The sequence below is a fragment of the Hyperolius riggenbachi genome, chromosome 8, assembly GCF_040937935.1.
Source record: "Hyperolius riggenbachi isolate aHypRig1 chromosome 8, aHypRig1.pri, whole genome shotgun sequence".
Taxonomy (NCBI): Eukaryota; Metazoa; Chordata; class Amphibia; order Anura; family Hyperoliidae; genus Hyperolius; species Hyperolius riggenbachi.
In genome coordinates this window covers 77,107,653-77,128,551 of record NC_090653.1, presented here as the reverse complement: position 1 = coordinate 77,128,551, position 20,899 = coordinate 77,107,653, and the positions used below count along the sequence as shown (strand labels likewise).

The window sequence follows — 20,899 nt, the reverse complement described above, 5'->3', positions numbered from 1 at the left end:
AGGCTTCTCTGAACTCCTGAATATAAAGTCTGTTGATTACATGCATTGGCTTTGCAGAAAATTATGATGAGTTGATAGATTACTGTAGATATAAAAATATTGCTTTTCAAAAAAGTCTATAAAGATTACATGCATTATTACCAGGCCAAATACACCTCCCTGGATTAAAGTCTTGCTTAAACCAGATTCTCTAAGGCCCGGTTCACATTAGCGGTGGCCGTCCGGAATCGCCGTGCCGGAGCCGGACCGCTTTCAGAACGGACGGAACGGACGCACGGCATGGCAATGAAAGCCTATGCGTCCGTTCACATGCGTCCGTTCTGCCGGACCGGAGCCGGGCCGGATCCGGACTCCGGCGTCCGTTCCAACATGCGCTATTTTTTGGTCCGGCTCCACCGGCAGCCGTATCCGGAGCGGAGCCGGACTGCACCATCCGGCCAATACAAAGCAATGAGAGCCGGAGAGCGCACAACACACTGGCTACAAAAACCGGACGTTCTACCCCACTTCCTATGCATTTTGGATGGGGACCACATGGGCCCAGCGAAGAGTGGGCCAGCAGCGATTTCATGCTGGAGCTCTTTTTGCCAGCAACATGTCTGCTGAAGGAGGCGAACAACAGAGAGAATTCCCAGGTTTACGAGTAACAACAAAGAGAATTCCCAGGTTTACGAGTAAATGCCTGGATCCATGGTCCCAACTGCAGTCTCTGTATCCACGGATGGTCTCCACACGTCCACCTGTCTCCAACAATGACCCCAGACCCTTCTGCTGACCTCCCAGACCCCAGGTAATTAAAAGGATGTTATCTCCTTAAGAAACCGGATCCGGACCGCAACCGTGTTCACACCGCACGGAAACCGGATGCAAACGGACCGGATCCGGATAGGAACCGTACGGATCAGGTCCGGTCCGGATACGGTGCGGTCCGGACATCCGGTGCGGTTTTTACTAAACCGCAAGTGTGAACCGGGCCTAAGAGGCCTTTAGTGACCCAGTGACAGTAGGCTGGGAGTACGGCAGGCAGGGCCGGATTTGTACTATTTACCGCCCAAGCCCAGTATCACGAGCCGCCCCCCGGCAAACAGCGAATGCCCTACCACACACATACGGTACTTTTATTGGTCCCAGTAATCAATGTATTTAAAGATGCTTATTAATGATGCCATTTTACAGAACAATCAACCCTCCAGTGGATTCGATTGGACAGTGTTGATGGTGCCAATCGACTACAAACTACTACTTTGTTAATTGTTTTATCAATCTCTTTTGTCGATGATTACATCTGAAATGAGTGGAATGATTATATTTTTTATTCCATGGGCCCAATCAATGCTTTCTGCTCTGATAGGTTGGAGCTGGCTGGAGGGTGGAGTTGGACCAACGGTGATGATGAGTGACATGTCAGGTCCCAGTCAATAAGCTGCCCACGTTTGCTGCTCCTTCATCCCTTGAGTCCCAGACACTTGCCCGACTGCTGCAGTTGACATGTTTGGCAGCTTGACTGCCTGAGTGTGCCAGTCCGCACCTTGCATCCTGGTAGGCCATGGCCTTTGTGGGCTTTCCTGAAATCTGGCTGTGATGGCAGGGGACACACTTGACTGTTCTCCTGCACATTTTCTGCACAGAACTTGTGTTAATCAATGGGCTGGTTTTTCGCATGCAGAAAAAAACGGACATCCTACAGGATAATTCTGCACATTTTGGCAGTTTCAGTTTTACTCTATCAATTATATTAGCTGCTGTGAAAAAACAAGCGTGGTTTTCTGCATACAAACACACATGGGGCTTGATTCGCTAAACCGTGATGAGACAAATATCACACCTTATCAAAGTTATCACACCTTATCAAAAGTTATCACACATTATCGTTTTTCTGCATGAATTTTCTGCATACCATGGGCTTGATTCACTAAACCGTGATAACTCAAATATCACACCTTATCAAAGATATCACATTATCAAAGTTATCACACATTAGCAAAGTTAACACGCCTTATCAGAGTAGCATAGCAAGCGCTACGAACTTATGCCTGCTAATTGGCAATAGCACTTGTCCTGCCCTGAGCCCCTGCAGGTTCGTAGCACTGGCTATGCTACTCTGATAAGGCATGTTAACTTTGATAACAAGTGATAACTTTGATAACAAGTGATAACTTTGATAACATGTGATATCTTTGATAACGTGTGATATTTGAGTTATCACGGTTTAGTGAATCAAGCCCATGGTATGCAGAAAATTCATGCAGAAAAACGTGCACAGAAAAACTGAACGACAAGTATGTCCGCAGCCTGAGGGATCTGTTTTTTTAAATGTGGTGATCAGCTCAAAGCCAGAAAAGTGACACTGGGGCAAATGCTCGAACTTGCTATAATCTTACCGATACTATCAGCAGAGTACTGTGCACTGCGCAATTAGCATGACCCACACTACATGGGTAATGTGAGTACTGCTATGGTAACTCGCATTAAAGGGAAAATGAAGTGAGAGGGATATGGAGGCTGACATATTTATTTCCGTTTAAACAATGCAGATTTCCTGTCTGTCCTGCTAATACTCTGCCTCCTAAAACTGTTAGGCACAGACCCTGAACAAGCATGCAGAACAGATGTTTTTGACTGAAGTCTGGGCTGGCGCACACCAAAAACCGCCAGCGTATCCGCAAACGCTTCTGTTTTTTAAAGCGGTTTTTCAGAGCAATTCTAGGCGTGTTTGGAGCGATTTTCTAAACATGACTAATGCTTTTTAAAACGTTTTGGTGTAGCATCCTCAGTCAGGTCTTTACTGTTGCTTGTTGAGGAGCTTTGCTCACTTCCTGAGCTGGAATCAGAGACAGGAAATGAGGGGAACAAAGCCAGCGATAAACCCGTCCAACTCTTCCCTATGTTATCCAAAACAAACTACATTTTGGTACGCTTTCACTTCAGCCAAGCCAAAAGCAAGGTAAAAAGTCACGTCTCCCATAGCAACCAATATGCAATCATCCCTCATTGTTCTCACTCCTTTAAACTGATTAAGGTGAATTTGGATTGGTTGCTATTGGTTACAGAGCACAGGGCATTGCCTCTCTGCTTTGTGCCACTTCAATAAATAAGACTGTGTATTATTAAACAATAATAAACTCTATTTCTTTATACTCTCTCCCTCTTTCAGTGCTTATCTCTGCACCACAATGCACCAGTTCCAATGAACCGCCTGTCAATTATATGCGGCTGAACACTTGTTTTGAAAGAGCAAACACACAGCTTCAGGCGCTGAAACCCAGTGGTCAGCCAATTTGGGGATTTCAGTAATAAATGCAACTGTGTCAGCCAATGCAGCACTGTAATCGCCACATCTGTGATTGATTTCCAGAAAGTCTGCTCTGCAGCTCGGAGCAGTAGTCTGGGATTAGAGGCGCTGTCTTAGTTTGTGTGCTGGCGACACCTAGTGGCGTCTTGTGTCATTTCAGAAGAGCAGCGGGTAATAAAGCGGGAAGAACAATAGAAATGATTTCTATACTGAAATGTGGTGAAGGGAAAATGCACAGGGCTTATTTTTAAAGGTGGTGATGCCAGAAAAGGGGCATTGGGGTATATTCATTGAACTGCTCAGAAACACTAGAAATAAAAAATAATAATAGTAAACTGTGTCAATCAGAATAAGGTGAAGCATGGGCAGTACGGTGGCATAGTGCTCAGCACTAAGTGGCGTAGCAATAGGGGTTGCAGAGGTAGCGACCGCATCGCGGCTGTTGGGTCAGGGGGGCCCCGAGAAGCCCTCCATCAAGCACAATATTAGCTCTCTATTGGTCCTGTGCTGGTAATAATCACTTCTATAGATGCTTTAAATAGTAGTAATCATTAACAAACTGTTTCCCATCCCCTGCACCTCTGACATTGTGGAAATCCTTGGCAGGTTTTCGTTCGCCATATCAATTGTTATGTTGGGGTGCCCTATGTAAAACTTGCACCGGGGCCCATGGCTCCTTAGCTACGCCACTGTTAGCACTCATCTCGCAGTGATGAGTCCCTGGTTCTAATCCCAGCCAGGGCACTACCTGCATGGAGTTTGTATGTTCTCCCCATCTCTGTGTCTGTTACCTCCAGGCACTCTGGTTTCCTCCCACTTCCCAAAAACATACAGATACGTTAATTGGCTTCTCCCTAAAATTGCCCCTAGACTACAATAAATACATTACGCGATACATATGACTATGGTAGGGATTAGGAAAAGAGGGGGGGGGGGTGCGCATCCTTAAAAACATGCTGCAATTGACTGGTTAATCGCTCAGGCATGCACCACCTCTATTAGGCTGAGGGCTCGTTTCCACTGTAGCGGTGCGGAATCGCCTGGATTCCACCGCTGAAGAAATCGCATGCGGCTGCGTTTCCGCATGCAGATTTACCCGCGATTTCGCATGGCAAGGAGCCATGCGAATTTAACCATGTCACTGCCTGTGTTAAGTTCCATTGGCTTTCATGCGAAATCGCATGCGAAATCGCGGGGAAATCCGCATGACAAAGCCGCATGCGATTTCCCTATTGAATACATTAGCGGCGATTCGCCCGCATTCCTGCCGCACGCGAATCTGCACGACCCTGTCGTGCAGATTTTCCCCGCACCGAAAAACGCCGCCGCCGCCGCACACGTGGAAACAGCCCCATCCACTAACATTAAGTATGCGAATCCGCATGCAGTGCCCGCATGCGGATTCGCTATAGTGGAAACGAGCCCTAAAAATGCATGCCCTGCGTCAAAAACAAATGCTCCATTTATTATGCTATGGAGGAACTTTGGCTTCCACTATAGTTTGAATGCATTTTCAGCCTAATAGAGGTGGTGCATGCCTGAGCGATTAACCAGTCAATTGCAGCATGTTTTTAGGGATGTGCAATCCCCCCCCCCCCCCCCCCCACACCACCACCACCACCACCACCTTTTTCCTAATTTTGCTAGTATGTAACTACCAGATTAGCTGCTCCCAGCCCGTATTCCTGAGTTTCCTGTTTGCATGGTAAGTAATAGTAGTTATGCATGTTTTGCATTTGATTTGAATGCAAAGTTATTAGAGGTGCTGCACATGTGAGCTGTTGGTCATTTCAGATGCAGCCTGTTGTGGTATGCGCTGGCCCTCTCCTCGCTTAGAATTAGAAAGGAGCAGGAGAGAAACAGCACAGCTGTTTCTACATGAGACAGGGAAAAAAAGATTAGTACTTATGAAAGGAATGTATCTCTTCATTTAAATTGCATTTTGAAAAAGGGCCACCGAACTTAAGCAGAGTTGGGGGGAGGGATAGTGGGGGGGGGGGGGGGTGGCTTATACTGACGGTCTGAAAGCTATAAGATCTTACAGGTACTGTGAGACAGTGATATACTGTTGTGTGTACTACTATTCTGAATGTATACATACATCTATGATTCATAACGTTCTTGTCATTTAACCACGCTTTTAAGACGAACTGTCTTACTGTACCAAACGTTATAATTGTTTACTAAGTTGGTTTCTATGCCGTTAAAATTTCAATAAAATATTATTTTAAAAAAAACCAACCTCTCAGCTCATTAAACTGATCATTGTGGTACACACAAGCAAAACTACATCTGGGCTTCCACTTATATTGCTGGGAACACAAGATGCAATTTATCGTCCGGGTAATCTGATGGGAAGTTGTATCATGTGTACATGTCCAAACCACCCCGATCAATAAAGGGATCGATTTTCTGATGATAACTTTGTAAAATCGATCCCTTATAGGTCCGAAACAGATCAGGCAGGTCGGAAATAATTGTCCGATTCCCATTGATCGGACTGGAATTTTCATTATGGGTTCTCAGCATAAAAGTACCAGCACAGCAAAGATAGCTCCTCCCCTTCTGTCCCACCTGACAGTACCCTAGCATCTGTGCTGGAGTAGATACTGACTTCAAATCAGATGAGCAATGGGGGTGTGACCATACAAGTGTTATTTTCAGCAAAAGATCTTGGAATCTTAAAGGCCTAGCTGAAACTCCTGAACATTTTCATTGTTAGTGGCAGTGAATAGTGGACTTTACATTCACTCAATCCATTTATTTTATACAACTGTTTCAGAGAAATTTACTTTTGAAAAGGTCTGTCACATGACCCAGAAACCTGTGCTTAACCACTCCCATACCAGCAGTTTCTGGCGCGAAAATCTTAAAATTTAAAACACATACAAATAAGAAGTACATTTCTTCCAGAGTAAAATGAGACATACATTACTTTTCTCCTATGTTGCTGTCACTTACAGTAGTTAGTAGAAATCTGACTTTACCGACAGGTTTTGGGCTAGTTCATGCCTTCATGGGGGATTCTCAGCATGGCCTTTATTCTTTATAAAGACATTCCCTGAAAAGGATTTATACAAAGATGCTGGCCAGCCTCCCTGCTCACTGCACACTTCTTTGGCAGTTGGAAGGAGCAACTGCCATTCACTAAGTGCTTTTAAAAAGAAAGAAAACCCTGAGATCCCCCCATGAGAATATGGGCTAGTCCAAAATTTGTCAGTAATGTCAAATTTCTGGACCAGAACCGGACAGGAGCCAGTGGTGGTGATAGAGCAGGACAAGACAGAAGGCAGTAATCATAGAGCAGCAGAGGACAGGTGGCAGTGGTGGCGGTAGAACAGGACAGAATAGGAAGCAGTGGTGACAGAGCAGGACAAGGCAGAAGGCAGTTCATAGAGCAAGAGAGGACCGGTGGTAGTAGTGGAGGTAGAACAGGACAGAATAGGAAGCAGTGGTGACAGAGCAGGACAAGACAGAAGGCAGTTCATAGAGCAAGAGAGGACAGGTGGCAGTGGTGGAGGTAGAACAGGACAGGATGAAGTGATGACAGAGCAGGACAAGACAGAAGGCAGTTATCATAGAGCAAGAGAGGACAGGTGGCAGTGTTGGTGGTATAGCAGGACAAGGTAGGAGCCAGTGGCCATCAGTCAAAGCCATATAAAAACAGAGATGTAGGATGTGTGGCGAGTGAGATAGTATACAGTAAAAGCAGAGAAATTCTAGGGCATCGAAAAGTGGCATTGATTTGACCAGAGCAGAAAACTGCAAACAAACATGGCTCACAGCAGAAAAGTGGAGAATAATATCTCCGAAGAGAAGTGGAGAAGTTGGTCAAATAAAAAGCCGAAAAAAGTAGCTTAGGATGACAAACAAGGTGCATATTCAGTGAAAAATGTAGAGAGTGGAGTGCATTGCTGCTGTAGGTGTAGCATACACAGAGGGATCATGCATGAAAAATCAACCGTTTACAAAGTATTATGAAATTGATTCTGATTTGTTGTATGTTTTCACTGGGGGTATTTTATTTACTTGTAAAGTACATGCAGTATTTGACCATATTCAGCATTCGCCACCACCTGCCAGATGTGTTTTTTTCAGTGCAGAAATGCAGCTTAAAGCGGATCCGAGATAAAAAAACTAACTATAACAAGTAACTTGTCTATATATCTTATCTAAAGTTTAGATAGTTTACACAGCAAATCTAGCTGCAAACAGCTTCAATAGAATATGATTATTTCTTCCTGTGATACAATGACAGCAGCCATGTTGTTTGTAAACATTACACATAGGTAAGCTGATCTGCATCTTCAGCACTCAGCCTAAACCCCCCTCCTCCTCCCTCCTCCCCTCTGCCTCTGAAATCTCTGGCTAGTAATACCTCCCCCTCCTCCTACCCAGACTGAGCTCCCATGAGCCCTTGCTACTGTCTGAAAATGCCAAGGCTCTCTGAAAGGCTGTGGGTGAGGCTTGTTTAGTTTATAGGGAATTAGAGTATTAAAACAAAAAAAGTATTTGGCTTGAGGAATGCCCTATAAACAATAGGAAACAAACAATTATGCACTGAGTAAAAGTTCATCTCGGATCCACTTTAAAGAGAATCTGTAACATCAGAAACATTCCCTGGGGGGTACTCACCTCGGGTGGGGGAAGCCTCCGGATTCTAATGAGGCTTCCCACGCCATCCTCTGTCCCACGGAGGTCTCGCTGCAGCCCTCCGAACAGCCGGCGACAGACTTGACTGTCAAATCAATATTTACCTTTGCAGGCTCCAGCGGGGGCGCTGTGGCTGCTTTCGGCACGGAAATAGACGGAAATACCCGATCTCTGTCGGGTCCGCTCTACTGCGCAGGCGCCGGAGACTTGCACCTGCGCAGTAGAGCCGACCTGACGGCGATCGGGTATTTCCGCCTACTTCGGAGCCGACAGCCACCAGAGCGCCTGCGCAGGAGCCGGGAAGGTAAATATTTACGTCGCCGCTGTACGGAGGGCTGCAGCGAGACCCCTGAGGGACCGAGGACGGCGTGGGAAGCCTCATTAGGATCCGGAGGCTTCCCCCACCCGTGGTGAGTACCCCCCAGGGGACGTTTTGACGTTACAGATCCTCTTTAAGGGCAGAGAAAAAAAATGTGTGTGAGGACACCTCTCAATGTCCCGTACATAGTTTTATAGTCATGCTAGTAACTATTAAAACAGTGAAAATAATGCCTGGAATTTAAATACAGGTAGTCACGATTAACGAACGAGATAAGGACTGTAGGTTCATTCTTACCTTTACTGCCTCCACTATTTCCCTCTGTCCCCCTCTGTACCTCCACTGTGTCCATCTGTCCTACTTTATGCCTCTACTGTGTGCCTCTTGATGAAGCAGAGTGTTCTGTACACGCAGATGGGCACCCAGTATAATAAGCTAGAACTCTTTACTAAAAATAATAATGCAGAGATATATCATACACCACCATCAGGAAATGCAGCTTACTTAGAGCAGAGAGAATACAGACATACTTGAGGTTGTTTTACTATACTGTAGTTTCAGGTAATAGTGTTGTTAAAGGGCCACTATGGCGAAAAATTGTAAAATTTAAAATATGTGCAAACAAACAAATAAGAAGTGTGTTTTTTTCAGAGTAAAATGAGCCATAAATTACTTTTCTCCTATGTTGCTGTCACTTACAGTAGGTAGTAGAAATCTGACAGAAGTGACAGAATTTGGACTAGTCCATCTCTTCATGGGGGGATTCTCAGGGATTTATTTATTTAAAAGCACTTAGTGAATGGCAGTTGCTCTGTCCAACTGCCAAAAAACTGTGTAATGAGCAGGCAAGTTGGCCAGAATCATTGTTTAAATACTTTTTAGGGAATATCTTTATAAAGAATAAAAGCCTTGCTGAGAATCCCCTGTGAAGATATGGACTAGTCCAAAACCTGTCGCTTCTGTCAGATTTCTACTACCTACTGTAAGCAACATAGGAGAAAAGTTACTTATGGCACATTTTACTCTAGAAGAAATGTACTTCTTATTTGTACGTGTTTTAAATTTTAAGATTTTCTTCGTACTTTTTTTGTCTATGTTTGCACATATTTTAAATTTTACAATTTTTCGCCATAGTGCCCCTTTAAATCTCTAACATCTCTGTCCCCCTTTGTGCCTCCTCCACTGTGTCCCCCTTTGTGGCTTCACTGTGACCTTCTGTCCCTCTTTGTGTCTCCACTGTGACCCGCTGTCCCCCTTTGTGCCTCCACTGTATCCCTCTGTCCCCGTTTGTGCCTCCTCTGTCCCCACTTAGTGTGCCCACTGTGTCCCTCTGTCCCACTTTTGTGCATCCACCGTGCATCCAACGTGTCCCTCTGTCCCCCTTTGTGCCACCTTCCATTCTCTTGAGCTCCCCAAGCCCAGGGTATAGTGCAGCTGGAAGCTAAATAATGCGTCTGGAAGCTATTTACCTCCCTGCCGGAGTTCAGCGCTGTGCAACCATCCTCTCCACACACTGCTAACTCTAGCGTCATCATCATCCACTGCATTTTGCATGCAATTACACCTCATGCAATAGGAAATGCCTGCACCAGAGTGAGCAGTGAGGGTGAGGGGAAGGTCATGCAGTACTTGACTCCAGCAGGGAGGTGAGCAGCTTCCAGCTGCGCTATACTGTTAGATGGGGGAGCGCAGGATGGGACAGAAAGTGACACAAGGGGAGCCCGGAACAAGACAGGATCTATGGGCCACGTGTATCGGGAAGTAATTTGTATCTTGGGCCTTCGTAAATGTGGGACTCCCTGTATACCCTAATAGATGCTGGCAGACATAGGGTTTCCATAGACTACACTGAATTATTTTATAAAACAACTACATGAGTAAAAACTCACTTTAAAACTGTACCATGCACAGAAGAAACTATACAAGTATATGAACATGACCCAGAAACACCACTACCTTCTCTGGGCCAAGACTCTTTCAAGATAATCTGAGGCAAAGTACAAAACTGTCCTGCCTGTGCTCTGACAAACTAAAATACTTTGTGGTATACCTGGCATAGAGACTTGTACATCTGAGAAGGCACCATCAATGCTGAACAATTTTGGAGGTTTTGGAGCAAAATATAATGCTACCAGACATACAAAATATTTTCCAGTGAGGAAACTTGCTTCATATTAGATAAATACTCAAGTAGAGGGAAGGCTGTGAATACCATAGAGCCTTCGCGTTTCTCGGTTCATCCCGTTGTTCTTATGCCATCCCTCATTGCCATCCCCAAGTTATTCAACCTGCAGGTCGTATATCTCGTTGGCACTGGTCAAGCAGCCTTCGGAAGAATTTGTGTCCCCGGGTACTTCCAAAGACGAGCGCATGCGTACTGTGCACACTTGAGTCCAGGCTTGCGCATGCACAGTCCAGGTGCGCTCGTCTTAAGAAGTACTCGTCGACGTGAGTACTTCTGAAGGCTGCCCTAGGAGTATGGAAGACCCAGCTGGCCATATAATCAGCCATATAACCTGCCATATAACCAGCGGGTGATGGCCGCCCGATTGACGGCATGGAGTGAGGATTGGTAAGGCTCTATGGTATTCAGAGCCTCCCCTCTATATAGGTACAGTATGTACCAAACCTGAATCGAGTTCCCTTGCTTAAAGTTTGCTTTAACAAGACAATTACAAATCATATTGTATGTGTATTACAACAGGAAAACAGTAAAGCCCCTTTCACACTTAACAGAATTCCTGTGCATCGTGCATGATAGCGGTTTTGCGTTCATCGCATATTGAATGTATTGCAGTGGCATTGCATTGAAATAAAAAAAAAATTGTGCACTTTTTTTACATTTTTTTTTTTTTTTTTTAATGCAGGACTACTTTTTTTCACATCCAAGGTGTAAATCCAATGTAGTGAGTTAATGGGAATGCAGAAAATTTGCATTCGGTGTATGAAAATTTGCATACAAATTTTAAGTTAATTACATACATTTTCATGTAAATGAACTTCATTGGCATGTACGAAAAGTCACAATACTAAAAAATTGCATACACAAAGCAGGAAAAAAAGTGAAAAATGCGCAAAAAATGTGGCCAAAATTGCAGGGATAAGTCTAAAGGCTGCCTGAGGGCTTGTTTACACTAGGGGCGTTTTTGACAATTTTTAAGCGCTAGCGATTTTCAAAATCGCCCTGAGAGCGCTTGTGCCATGATTCCCTATTAGAGAGTTCTCGTCTGAGCGGTTTGTTGCCGATCCGCTCAGATAAGCGGTGCTTGGGCCATTTTGGAGGCAATTACGTCTCAATGGAAGGTATAGGAAACAGCCAATCGCTCACAAAATCGCTTTGTGCAGCGATTGCATTTGCGTTTTTAAGAATAAATACATTGTATTTATTCTTTTCCGGATCAAAGAGTTCACTTCCTGACTGACGTCAGGAATGAAAAACCGCAATCGCTCTGCAAATGTGCTTAGTAAAGCGCTTAAGAAAACCGTCGGGCAACGCAATGTGAACAAAGCCTAAGGGTCCATGGTCCATATGCAATTCACTTTTTCACCCGAGTTTTCTCCTAGGAGATAATTTTAAACTTGTCAATAAAATGCCTTTTAAGCCCCCATCAAGCAAGAAAATACACAAAACCTATTTAAAAGTTCTTTATCTGCGTTTTACTTTTGGTACTTTTTTAATTGTGAAATGCTGAAAAGTTACCGTATATACTCGCATACAAGCCGAATTTTTGACCCCCAAAAAGGGGGTCAAAAGTTGGGGGGACGGCTTGTATGCGAGTCTGGTGCTGGTGATGGTGGTCCGAGCCCCCCGCACTGTCAACCCCCCCCCCGCGGCCGACGCTACCGCTGCAATTACCTGCCCGGCGCCGCTTCTTCTATTCCCCTCCTGTCCGGCTCCGTAAATCACTGCAGCGCTCTTCACGGCGGCTGCAGTAGAGAGAGAGAGCGGTTCCCATAGCAACCGCCGCTACAGGAAGCCGCGCTCTTCGCTGCTTCCTGTCTGATCACAGCAGCCACCGTGAAGAGTGCTGCTGTCCTACGGAGCCAGAGAGGAGGGGAATAGAAGAAGCGGCGCCTGCTAAGGTAAAAGCAGCGGCGGCCTGCGGGGGAGAGGGGAGGCGGGGGGGCACTGGGGCACTACCTAGCGATACTGGGGCACTATACTAGCGATACTGGGGCACTATACTAGCGATACTGGGGCACTATACTAGCTATACTGGGGCACTATACTAGCTATAATGGGCACTATACTAGCTACACTGGGCACTATACTAGCTATAATGGGCACTATACTAGCTATACTGGGGCACTATACTAGCTGCACTGGGCACTATACTAGCTATAATGGGCACTATACTAGCTATAATGGGCACTATACTAGCTATACTGGGGCACTATACTAGCTACACTGGGCCCTATACTAGCTATAATGGACACTATACTAGCTATACTGGGGCACTATACTAGCTATACTGGGCACTATACTAGCTATACTGGGGCACTATACTAGCTGCACTGGGCACTATACTAGCTATAATGGGCACTATACTAGCTATAATGGGCACTATACTAGCTATAATGGGCACTATACTAGCTATACTGGGGCACTATACTAGCTACACTGGGCACTATACTAGCTATAATGGACACTATACTAGCTATACTGGGGCACTATACTAGCTATACTGGGCACTATACTAGCTATACTATACTAGCTATACTGGGGCACTATACTAGCTGTACTGGGGCACTATACTAGCTGTACTGGGCACTATACTAGCTATACTGGGCACTATACTAGCTATACTGGGCACTATACTAGCGATACTGGGACACACTAGGGGAATAAGGCGGTCAGCATTTCCTACCCCCGGCTTATATGGGGGTCAATCATTTTTTACTGGTTTGTTAAGTAAAAGTGGGGGGGTCGGCTTATATGCGGGTCGGCTTATATGCGAGTATATACGGTATTTTAAAAAGCAGATGAGAAATTATCACCTAGGAGAAAACTTAGCAGAAAAATGGGCCCATATGCAATTAACTTTTTTCACCCGGGTTTTCTCCCCGGTTATATTCTCACAACTTGTAAATAAATTGCCTTTTACACTACCAGCAAGCAAACAAATGCGCAAAATAATTTTGACAGTACTTTTTTTTAACTTATTTCTTGGTACTTTTTCCATTGCTAAAAAGTAAATAATTTGAAGATGAAAAATTATCTCCTAGGAGAAAACTAAGGTGCAAAACTGAATTGCATAGGGCTCCTGGTGCATTATGAAATAAAAGGTACAACAAAGAGCTAAAATCTGATATCAGGCAACAATGGGACAACATCTCCCTTTGTAAGTTACGATTGCTCTCCTCAGTTCCTGAATGTTTATGAAGCGCTGTTACTAGGAATGGTGATGCAACACATAGTGGTAAACATTCTGCTTCCCCAACTTTTTTAAAATGTGTTGCTGGCATCAAATTCAAAATGATTTCCAAAAACAATAATATTTCTCAGTTTCAACATTTATTTTTGTTGTCTTTGCACTATTTTCAGTTAAATATAGGGTTCACATGATTTCCAGAACATTGTATTCTGTTTTTATTTGCATTTTACACAACGTCCCAACTTATTCTTTAGAAATGGGGTTACACATTACTATAGCTAGAGATGCACTTAAAAAGTGAACATACACAAGCACACATAAAACTGACACTTAAAAACAACACACTTCTCGTCTCAGGTTCCATATTTAACGGGGGCTTCCTTAAAGAGGAACTCCAGTAAAAATAATGTAATAAAAAAAGTGCTTCATTTTTACAATTATGTATAAATGATTTAGTCAGTGTTTGCCCATTGTAAACTCTTTTAAATCCCTGATTTACATTCTGACATTTATCACATGGTGACATTTACTGTTGGCAGGTGATGTAGCTGCTGCATGCTTTTTTGGCAGTTGGAAACAGCTGTAAACAGCTAATTCCCACAATGCAACAAGGTTCACAGACAGGAAACTGCCACGAGTACCACGGTCCTCAGAGTGTCTTGTGGGAGGGGGTTCACCACAATATCAGTCATACAGCGCCCCCTGATGGTCTGTTTGTGAAAAGGAATAGATTTCTCATGTAAAAGGGGGTATCAGCTACTGAATGGGATAAAGTTCAAGTCTTGGTCGGAGTTTCTCTTTAAGGAAGCCTTCGTCTTAGGTACACTTTAAGGGGGCAACACGCATTAAAAATGTTTTATTTTGATTCAATTCAACCAATACAATCCAATTTTTTCACTTATTGGAAATTTCAAAGAAAACGTTAGATTTAACACACACGTGTTTGAGAATTTCACAATTTTGGGAAAAAAAGATAGTAATTGTTGAAAAGTTGGTTGGATAGAAAACCCTCCTGCATGGCAACCTTTCACTCAATAATCAACTTTTGATCCTTTTCATAGAATTACATTTACCACTATGACATTTATCCTCATATATCTCTGTACATTTATCAATATCTTGTGCTATTATTCTATGATGTTTAGCATTACAATTACCACAGAACACGATAATGCAACTTACCGTATAACTGCATTTACCACACTTTATTGTGCTACAAACACTCAATGATTTCTGTTTACTAATTACATAAATAAACCAAGTACAATACAGTTACATATTATGACAATTGTACAAAACAAACCCACAATTCTATACATATTACCGTATATACCCGAGTATAAGCCGACCTCCCAACTTTCAACCTAAAAAACTGGAATAATTGACTGACCAGAGTATAAGCCGGGGTAGGAAATGCCACAACACCACTCACAGCAGAATAAAATCAGCAGACTGCAATAATAGTAACTATAAAACCACAAACCACTCAGAATCTCTAAATGGGTTAACTGCTTTATAAAGGCCAACACTATGGCAAGTAAACATATGCAACTGATGACAGCGACAGTCACCTCAGAACAGGTCATTACAGAAAATACCATGCAAACATTTTACAGAGCACTTCACACTGTAAAAACCTCTTCACCTCATGAGTAGATACAGTATGCCATACTGCATGTAAGTGACATCTGTGTCTCCCAAGTGCCCCCTCCACCATATGCTGCCAGTATTATATGAGCGACACGTGACAATCATGTACCCCGAGTTGCCCCCCCACCATGCGTGACATACAGCCATGTCTCCTAGGTGCTCCTGAGTGCACTGCATCTGTGCCCCTCCGGTGCCTCATCAGTTATGTGCGGGTGGAATACAGTAATGATATGGCTGCAATGTGTGTGAAAAGCACTTGCATCTGCCGCTCCCCCCCTCCCTCCCTCGGCCAGAGCGGAAATAAGAAGAGTAGTGCACATCGTTCGCTCACCGGTTCACGGTGATGGTAATGATGCGGCTAGAACCTATGTGAGCGGCGCTTCCATCTTCTGCTCACTCCCCGGGTCTCTCCTCCCTTGTGGGAGCGGAGGGTTGTGTGTTGGTGCTGGATGAGGAGTGGTGCACGGTGTTCCCTCGCTGGTCCGTGCCGCCTGTCGGAGTCTCATCTCTGTGCCGTCATGCACTGTCGCGCATAATTAAATACGGCATGGAGATGGGATTCGGACAAGCGGCGTGGACCGGAGAGGGGGGCGCTGTGCGCTGCTCTTCATCTGCAGCCGGCATACGGCGCTCCGCTCGGATAGGGATGGGGAGACACTCGGGGGGAGTGGGAGATGATGCCGCCGCTCGGGTACATTGTAGCCGCATCCTTGCAGTCACCGTAGACAGGCGAGTGAACACAGTGTGCTCTGCTCTGGTGCAGGGGGAGGGAATCTCGAGGGGGAGCGGAAGATGCAGGCGTCGCTCACAAACATTGCAGCCGCACCGGGTAACACAGATTCCCTGCATTCGGGGGCACTTAGGTGGACACTTATTTCATGCCATGCATGGGGGGGACTCGAGTATAAGCCGAGACCCCCACTTTTGGACCACTTTTTTGGTCCTAAAATCTCGGCCTATACTCGAGTATATACGGTATTTTTACAGTACATACCGTAACATGCTCTTCATTAATAATTAATACATATACACACTCTTTCATAATTGTATCCTTTTTATTGTTAATACAAACAACAGTTTTGATACGTACTGAATACTGTAGTTACATAGTATACAAGTTATTCTGGGCAGCAAGATACAATACATGATATATACATAGACATAGGACTGTGGTAGGGATTACACTGTGAGCCTCTCTGAGAGACAGGTAAGATAAGTTACAAAATAATATACTGTGTACAGCACTGCGGAAAATGTCGGCGCTATATAAATACTAAATAATAATAGTTCTGCTTGAATACAATTTGACACTATACAATTATTGGTGAAGTTGGGCAGAATTTTTCAACATGTCTAATCTCAAAAACAATCAAGAAAAAACGGGACATTTCGGAAACAAAAGAAAAATCTTTACATTTTTCGGTACAACCAATTGTTTTAATTGAATTGTGGCTGGATAGTGTAATGGTTAAGGGCTCTGCCTCTGACACAGGAGACCTGGATTTGAATCTCGGCTCTGCCTGTTCAGTAAGCCAGCTATTCAGTAGGAGACCTTGGGCAAGTCTCCCTAACACTGCTACTGCCTATAGAGTGCGTCCTAGTGGCTGCAGCTCTGGCGCTTTGAGTCCGCCAGGAGAAAAGCGCGATATAAATGTTCTGTGTTTGTTTGTTTGTTGTTTGAATTGGGGTACAATCGAACACAAAAAAATGTGCCCACTTTTTGGCTACATTCACAGTGGTGCGTTGCATCACAAAATATATACATTGCGCACACATGTATGAAGGAGCATGTGCCCAGCCCAGCAAGAAGCATGGAAGTTATGACACCTGTCCAGGCAAAACACAGCCTGATATCATTTATGTTTATGAGAATAAATAGCTCTCTGCAGAACCTTTGAGACCTAGTTCACACTGGAGCGCTTTTCAGGAACAGTTCAGCGATTTTCTGACCACCGGCAATCACCAGCAAAGCACTGTTACAATGCATCTCTACGTGACCATACTCACTACAGCGTTTGCAATTCGTAAAAGTGTGAACCTGCCCTCAATGTCTAGCGGGAAAGACAGACCTTCCAGTCATGGTTCCACAGAGGTCTTACCTCCACAGGCGATTTTTATCTCCTAACGTCATCCTCTTAAAGGGTAAGTTTATCATATGGCCATTCACAGCTCATAATGTAAAGAAGCATTTCAGTTACAAAGGTAGTGTAACATTTCAATAAATGACACGGTTTATGGTAAAATGTATTTGCCAGGAATTGTTTTTCCATCACTATATGTAACTATTGTGAAAATAGAAAAAGCCTGTGTTTCCATTTGAGCTGAGAACGGACATTTTTTGTCCATTCTCCAGGGGTGCAGCTAATGTTTTTGCAGCCCCAAGCATCCCCCGAAGGAAGCGGCGCCACCGCCAAAAAGAAAAAAAAATGGCGCTGCCCCGCCTCTGAATGAAGCAGTGCCACAATGAAAAGTGGGTGTGGCCATGACAAGATGTGTAGCCAGCTATAGCCAGATGTAGGTACCGACTCCACCCCCAGTATAGGTGACCAGATGTCCCATAAGTTTAAGCCCCTCAGTGTTTTCCCCAGAATTTTTTTCCAGTAGGGTGGCAGGAAAAAGTGGCCAGGTGGGACACGACAGAGAAATGCAGGGGCAGCACTGTTCTGTGCAACTCTGCTTACAGTATAAGAAGAGGATGAGGAGGCAAGCTGATGACAGCCGGGTGCTCACCAAAATTAGCTGGGTAGAGAACCCAGCTAAAAGAGCCTGGGAAGTAGACTGCCCCCTTACCTAGGATTGGTGGCCAGATGTGCCCCCAGTATAGGTAGCCTGATATAGGTGCCCCCAGCATAGGAAGTAAGGAGCCCCAATATAGGTAGTAAGGTGACCCCAGTATAGGTAGTAAGGTGCCCCCAGTATAAGTGGTAAGGTGCCCCCATTGTAGGTAGTAAGGTGCCCCCAGTATAGGTAGTAAGGTATCCCCAGTATAGGTAGTAAAATGTCCCCAGTGTAGGAAGGAAGGTGCCCCCAGTATAGGTAGTAAGGTGTCCCCAGTATAGGTAGTAAGGTATCCCCAGTATAGGTAGTAAAATGACCCAAGTGTAGGTAGTAAGGTGCCCCCAGTATAGGTAGTAAGGTGTCCCCAGTATAGGTAGTAAGGTATCCCCAGTATAGGTAGTAAGGTATCCCCAGTATCGGTAGTAAAATGTCCCCGGTGTAGGAAGGAAGGTGCCCCCAGTATAGATAGGAAGGTGTCCCGCGCTGATCTGCAGGTGTGTCCCCACTCGCCGCCTTGATCTGCAGGTCTGAATGGGGAGAAGGGAGGTAAACATAGGGGGGGAAGCCCAGTGAGGCCCCAGGCCACCACTTGCTTCGCTGGTAGCTAGCGGTGGCCCCGCCGTTCTCAGCTCACAGCAAAACTGCTGTTCACACTTGTCAGTCTGTAACGAATCTATTGGATCTGTTGTGGTAAGTGGGCTGCACTTCTGTGCCATCCGCGATAAACCTGAGCAGGCGGATGTCTTCTCCATACAGCCCATGGGGGTAACACATCCGCCCTGGGTTCCAGCAAGACCACAGCAGAGCATCAGAGAGGACACTACACTAAACACACATGGTCTGACAGCAGATGGGAACCGAGCCCAAGTGTGATGAGAGAACTGTAAATTCATTATGGAGAGGCAAAGTGAAACATTAACTTATACAGGGATGATAAAATGATGAGATGAGATTTCATGAAAAGCAGATGACGGCTTGCTGGAAGGATACAGGATTATGTAAAACGTGCTAAGAATCTATTCACACACTTCCTTCAAATCCAAGAATCGGAGGGTGTGTTGACGCTTGGCTTACAGTCCCACTTCAAACTGAATCCCCCTGGCTCTCTTTCTTCTTCAGCTGTCCCTCTTTTATGTCTAAAGTACACATCTGTCTAAATTAACATATTTATGTACTAAAAATAGAGTTTATATTGTGATAAAATTGAAGTTCAGCCTCTAATTTAAAACCTATTAGCACAATTCTTTTGTAAACTCCTCTCCTTCGACCTTCCCTAAAGGTGGCCACCAGATTCGACTATCAGATCGATCCCTCTCAGATCAAGTCTGATCTGAAAGGGATCAAATCCTTCAACCTACTGTACAAAGATTTTTAATACTGAAAATCTGTGGAGCAGTGCTATGTCTGCCAGACTGCCCCCCACCCATCTCTGTAGCCCCCCTCCCCCCCTGGTTTAGAGTGTTGGAAGCAGAGCTTATACTCACCTGTCAGCCACTATGTGTCTTCTCTCCATCAGCACATGGGCCGCACCTCGCTGCCTGTGTTCCATGACAAACACTAAAGGCTGAAGACTAGAGACCCAGTGTGCACATGGTCACATACGGTACGTGCTACCATGCCTCTAGTGTTCGGCCTCTAGGGTTTGTCATGGAACACGGCAATGGAGAGAAAAAGGGAGGAGCTTCCTGTGCAGCAATGGAGAAAAGACACATGCTAGCAGGCGAGTGTAAGCTCCACTGTCAACACTTTGCAGACGCGCTCCCGACCCACTGCCAATTGAGTGATAGCATCCATCTAATGAGGCTGAGGATGTTGTAGGGATAATATTGCATGTGTGGTTTTGGTACAGCTGGACGTGTGATGGGGCAGGACTGAAGTTGTGGTGGCTGTATGGCAGAGGGTGTTGTAGGAACCCATCATAGCAGTGATACAAACAGAAGGTTGGGGCTGGAGGCAGGTATGGTCAGGCATTAAGTGAATGGTTATGGTAGAAGCAGGCAAGTACTGTAAAAAAAAAAAAAAAGCCTGCAGAGGGTGAAACTAGGACCAGGAGATGAAATCAAAGTTAACAGGACAAAGTTAGCAACAACACAGAAAAAAACACAAGCTTTTCAGCAGGTTCCAGCAACTATATGGTTAGCAAGGTTACCCACCACTGGCTGTTGCTAGGAAATGGAGATTTATATACTATTACTAATTTGCCAGATATCACTTTGAACAGACGCATGCCAACATACGTACACATGTAATCACAATTGAGAGCATGCAAGACTGGTCATGACACCACACACCATTGTGCACACTACGGTATAACAAGAGAAAGGGGAGATATGCCAAGGAAGGTACTGTGACACCTGTAAAGGATAACTCTGCGGAAAGTTTAGAAAACAAGAGAGCCCAATCTAGTGTATTCTTAGTAGATCTGGATATGTAAAATAAATGAGATTATACTCACAAGTGTGGGTCACCACACAGGCGACCACTGGAAAGGCAGGTGGGGAGAATTATCACCTGACCCCACTCAGGTCTAAAAAGTTGCTCTCTGTAGAAAGGAGGAAACGGGGATACACCCCTCCACCAAGGGTGGACTAGATCAGTGGTAAACAAGGATAACAGAGGCGCCAACACAGGATAAAATTGGTTAAAAACAGTTTAAAAGGAAGGAAGTGGGTGGATTCACCTGCATTAGGTATATAAATGACCAGGCAGATTAAGCCGTTAGAAATACAACTATATAATTTATTTAAAACAATTCTCCAGATATGATGCAACGGGTTTTACGGGCCAACATCCCGCGTCATCAGGCAATTGAATTATGGAGAACACAGCTAA

The 20,899-nt window shown here is 44.7% G+C and overlaps 1 protein-coding gene across 5 annotated transcripts in view; it reads right to left on the bottom strand.

Annotated features, from left to right (window-relative positions):
• LOC137528935 (uncharacterized) overlaps window positions 1-20,899 on the bottom strand; it is a 324,022-nt gene that overhangs the window by 226,792 nt on the left and 76,331 nt on the right. For all 5 annotated transcript variants that reach the window (XM_068250717.1, XM_068250725.1, XM_068250723.1 and 2 more), the window contains exon 6: window positions 8,562-8,712. The gene's annotated coding sequence lies outside the window, so the exon portion shown is untranslated. The remainder of the gene's footprint in view (window positions 1-8,561; window positions 8,713-20,899) is intronic.